At 53.7% G+C, this 4936-nt stretch overlaps 1 protein-coding gene across 2 annotated transcripts in view; it reads left to right on the forward strand.

Annotated features, from left to right (window-relative positions):
• Window positions 1-452: 452 nt before the first annotated feature.
• Window positions 453-4936, forward strand: part of PROX1 (prospero homeobox 1) — a 50034-nt gene continuing 45550 nt past the window's right edge. Inside the window, exon 1 of one of the 2 annotated variants that reach the window (XM_074863699.1) lies at window positions 453-633. The gene's annotated coding sequence lies outside the window, so the exon portion shown is untranslated. Of the gene's footprint in view, window positions 634-3342; window positions 3631-4936 lie in introns of those variants that run through there. The other variant, XM_074863700.1, reaches the window with a different exon arrangement.

Here is a 4936-nt window from a genome sequence, read left to right on the forward strand (position 1 = left end):
CCCCGTGTCCGTCCGTCCGTCCCCCACGCAGGTGCGCGGCCGCCGCCACCTTCCCGCGGGGGCGGGGCAGTCCCTCCCCCCCCGCTCCCCCCCCCCCCCCCCGCTCTCCCCTCTCCTCTCTCCTCGCTCCTGCCAAGTTCTCCCCGTCCCCCCCGTCCGTCCCAAGGAGCCTCCCGATTGGGCGCCGGGCCGGGCCCACGTCACTCCGAGCGTGACGTCTAGTCTTCCTGTTTCCTTCAGCTGTGTCTTAAAGTAAATCTTGTGGCGGTGCGGAGCGCTCGCTCGGCTCGGCCAGCCCAGCCCAGCCCAGCCCAGCCCTGCCCCGCGCGCCCCGCCGCCCCCGCGCCGCGCCGCTCCGCTCCGCGCCGCTCCGCGCCCGCTGCCCTCCCGCGCGCGCGCAGCCCTCCCTCGCCCCCATTATCATATTCAGCAGCGGCGCGGGGCTCGCCGGCTGCGCGCGCGGGGCCGCGGGTGTCCGCGCGCGCGCGCGCGCGCGCGGGTGTGTGTGTGTGTGTGTGTGCGTGTGTGTGTGTGTGTGTGCGCGGCGCGTGTGCGTGTCTCCCTTCCTCTCTTTCCACCGGCAAAAAAAAAAAAAAAAACCCAGAGGCTTCACTTTCGTCGCCGTCGCACGGAGTAAGTACCCGCTCCCTCCCCGCGCCCCCTCTGTCCCTCCCCGCTCTTTCGGCCTTTTCGGGTCTTTTCTCGCCTTTTTTTTTTTTTTCGCACTTGCTGTAGCCGGTCTGGGGGCGGGGGTGGGGGGGGTTGGGGAGCGAAGCCCCCGTCAGGTTACCGGGGACCGTTGCCACCGCCGTGTGCTTCTCCCCCCGGGGCGCCCCGCGCTGACTCTCCCAGCGCCGCAGTTGCAGCCCGGCGGTGGTTGTCGCGGCCGGGAGCTGCCGGCGCCCAGCCCGGGGGAGCGCTCCCCGCAGCCAGCCCAGGGCCGAAGAGTAGTAAGTGACCGGCTCGTGGTTAGGTGACACCCCCACCCCCCCCCCCCCCCCCGCCCCCTCGCTGCCCCCTTTCGCGGACGGGTCTCGCTGTTCCGCCGTGGGCTGGAGGGCAGTTTCGCGGGCACGGAAAACGCGGCGGGTATTTGGCTTTTTGTTGTTCCGAGCTTCCGCCTCCCCCCGGCCCCGCCGAAGTTCCCCATCCCCTGCTTTAAACTCCTGCTCCGGTCCTCTGAGCCTCCCCTTTGTCTTGTTTATGATAGCTGCCGTTCTTTTTGTCTCTTCCAATTTGCTTGTCATTTGCATGTCGCTGGTTCTCCTTTTTAACCCAAACCGGGAAGGGCAGGGACTTTTTATTCTTACTCTTCTTGTCCGTGCCATTACTTTTTCATTTCCAAGGGTGGGACGAGCTGCGAATTGTGGAAATGTATAGAAAATGGGATTTGAGTGGTAGGTAGCGAGCACATGAGAAGAGATCAAATGCAAGTCGCGGGATAAGAGCCTTGATCTGGGAAAAGATTAGGATTATTGGTACTTTCTGTTTGTTTGGTGGTTGGTTGTTTTTTCTTCGGGAGGGGGGATATTTAATTTTTTTCTTAGCCTTTGATGGAGATCTTTCTTGTCTTTTTCCATTTTCTGTTTATCGGCTGAGTGACCCGCAGCACTTTGCCATGTGTTTAAACGGAGTTAAAGAGCAGGAGGGAACCGTGCTGGGGGGCGCGGGGCCTGCGCGGAGGGGGCGCGCAGGGCTGAGTTTGGGGTGAGCGGCCCGGGATATGGGGGCGGGGGGGGCACCGAAAATGCAGCAGCAGGCGGCCCGTCTCCCGGCACCGGGCACTCCGCGGGGGCGGAGCGGGGCCGCCCTGGGGTCCGCGCGTCTTTCGGGGGGGGGCGGGGGGGGGGGCGGGAGAGTTGCGCGTATCGCCCGCGGTGGCTTTGCGGCGGGGGCCGGGGCAGGTGCGCGGGGCGCGGGCAGGTGCGCGCCGCTGCGCACATGGCGGCGGGGCAGGTGCGGAGCGGGGCGCGGGGGGGCCCGGCCGCCGCCCCCCTTGTGCCGCCGGGACGGGTGGCGGGGTCGGCCGGAGGGGAGCGAGTCGGTAAATGGGTCTGTGCGGCCGGTCTGCGCGGCCGAAAGGCGCGGCCGAGGCGGGACGGGGCTGGCGGAGGGGTCGGTGTCACGTACGCGCGCCCCGTCTGCGGAATAACAGACCGGGGGGACAGGAGCTGAACGTCTGCGACATAGTCGGAGGTGTCGGTCGCGACTGGCAGGGGAAACGGCTGCAGGCTAGAGGTGCCCTTGAACGTCGGGCAAAAGTTGCCCGGGCGAGGGTTTGGAAACCCGCTGGTTTCCCCACAGGTCCCGAGAGCTCGTGGCGACCGCCGGGGCGTTTCTGGCTGCGCGGCCAGTGTCACCCCAAAACCCGCATCCGGGCCTGGGGTCGGGCGGGGGGCACGTGGCAGCGCTCCCGCGCATCCGCGGCCACTGCTCGGTGGCAGAAAGGTCCGGTGTTGTCTGAGGCAGGGGGCAGAAACGCGGCCGCGTCACCCCGAGGTGTAAAAGCTGAGATTATTTGTCACTTCCATCGCCCGTGGAGGTTTGGCAGTACGCGGGATGAGTTATACGGCGGCAGTTTCCTTACCCGTAGATTTGCATGTGGCACATACCCTTTATGTCTTCTTCTCCTCGCAGTTTTCCTGCGAGTTGCCATCAATCACGTAAAGTTTACGACCACTGCAGCTCGTTTTGCATTTATTTTATCTGCTTTTTGTCCAGAGCTTACCTTTAACAGCAATATCACATACTGTGAAATGTTTATTAATACTCAAGGGTAGACAGGGTATCAACATTTCATGAGTCGATCTGTGATAGAAAGTACAATGTATATACTTTTGCTAACAGCTCCCTATTAAATTATTCTGTAAAGTATCTTACATTCACTGAATGGCGCTGTCAGTATATACAGTTAACTTTCCTGCCAGCTGACCTCTGAGGCCTCTCAGTTTACGTGACTTGTCTTTTTTATGGTCGGTTGATAAATTAAGGTATTCGTAAGAATGGGCACATTTTGAAATTGGAGTTTAATTTGATTCAGGGCTGAATTGTAAATACTGCAATTTGTAGTCTCTAAATAATGATTTATTCTGTCTCAAAGTGCAGCCTAACTGCTAGATGAACTAATTCAAGAATTGTGATTTAACTACCTCATGTAGCTCCGAAAAAAAATATCTTGGAAAACTTGGTCTGAGTTCATAGTAGGAATCTTGTGAACGTTTCAGTATTGTCTCTGCACAGAGACCATGCGAGTTATTTTCTTCACGATCAGTGAAATAACAAGGACCAAACTGGTTTGAGAGGAGGAAAATGTTTTCAATTTTCTACCTTGAGCAGCTTGATTTCTTTTTCTCATTCAAAGAATCTGTGTCCTCAAGCAGTGCCGAGCACGGCTACGTGATGGAGGGCCCTGCGTCTCCCCAAAATAAAGGCCTGAACTAATGAGATGCCGAATCCCTCCTGTTAGTGAGCTCTGTCAGTTCCCCCTGTAGTCGATGGGCATCGAGGATGTTTGGCGTTCATGGGAATTGCTGAATACCGTGGTGGATTGGGCCCTGGCTATCACCGGATTCGTAAAACAAGGGTGGTTTTTTTTCTTTAAGGCTCAAGAGCAGGTGGCATAATTTTGAAGTAAGTCAGGCTCCAATTTTTACTTCTTATGGAGAAATCCTAATAAAGTAGTTGTTGCTGCACAATTAGTTGCTCATCATTTCTGCCTTGTTTCAAATTCTTTGATAACATGTCTCAGCTAAGGGAGTTAGGTAACCCCTTCTCCCAAGAAAACTTGTGCCAGAGCTGTACAAAAAGGTAGTACTTTCTCATTAGCGGCTGACGTGATTTTAGTGCTGAACAGACCCATGGAGAATAAATGTAATCTGTTCTTTGGATTCTAGTTGTGGTTTTGTGTGTGAAATGATGTTGACTGGAATAATTTTCATCCTGCTCTTCCTGGCTGATTCTGGCAAAGCCATACCTTGTGTAGCGCTTTGGAGTGAAAGATCTAAATATTTCTATTAGCAGAAGCGTGCTAAATTTCTTGTGTGGTATTGGCATAATGGGCTGACATGAAGCAGGCAGACGCTGGACCAAAGGAAGTAGTCAGCTTGTGAAAAGATAGGAACAATTTCGGCTCTATGAACTGATATCTCCTTGAATTCATCCATGAGCATTCGTCAAGTTTAGCTCTTTGCTGCTGTGTATTTAATGGCTGTTTAGGTTAAGCTAGGGTCCTCCAGCGTGTCAGAGGAGGGTGAGTTTGAATTTACATCTTCTTTGCATCTCGTAGGTGTATGAATTAATCTGGGAGAAAGGGATCAGCATCTTTGTAGATCAAGATGAGTTAACAAAATTGATTACAGAAAGTGGTTTGTTCGTAATGCTTGTGATTAAATGCCTGACATCATATTCCTTTCTAAAGACCGTTCTAGCCAGGGGTTTGGTAACAGTAACTCTTGGATACCTAGAAATTAATCTGTTTTCAGTTAAAATGTCAATGCATATCAAATGGATATGAAATAAACCCATGTCTGTAGCTGCTGTGCTGTTAAGAGGTTATTCATAGCCACATTTTAATCATATCTCGTTAAACAAAAGTTTTGAAAGTAAATTTGTGAATAGATTACTGCAAGCTATGTTTATGGACGGACTTAGTGCTAAGGCCCTGATACCATTTTTAATTACCTGGGCATGGAAAATGTTCAGTTTCTGAGAAAGCCGCATCATGCGAGTTGAGGCTCGAGATGTGGAGGGTAAATTTAACATAAACTACACTTGGCATGCAAGGAGTATCAAAAGTGATGTGTAAAGCAAATTTAACCTTCACAAATTCAAAACTCTGTAACTCAGAAAGAAATGGTGCTTCTGAAGATTTCTACATAGATCTTGAGAACCGAAGCTGTCTTTCTAACTATGTATTTCTGGATAGCTGTATAGAGAC

This window comes from Strix uralensis, chromosome 3, assembly GCF_047716275.1.
Source record: "Strix uralensis isolate ZFMK-TIS-50842 chromosome 3, bStrUra1, whole genome shotgun sequence".
Classification (NCBI taxonomy): domain Eukaryota; kingdom Metazoa; phylum Chordata; class Aves; order Strigiformes; family Strigidae; genus Strix; species Strix uralensis.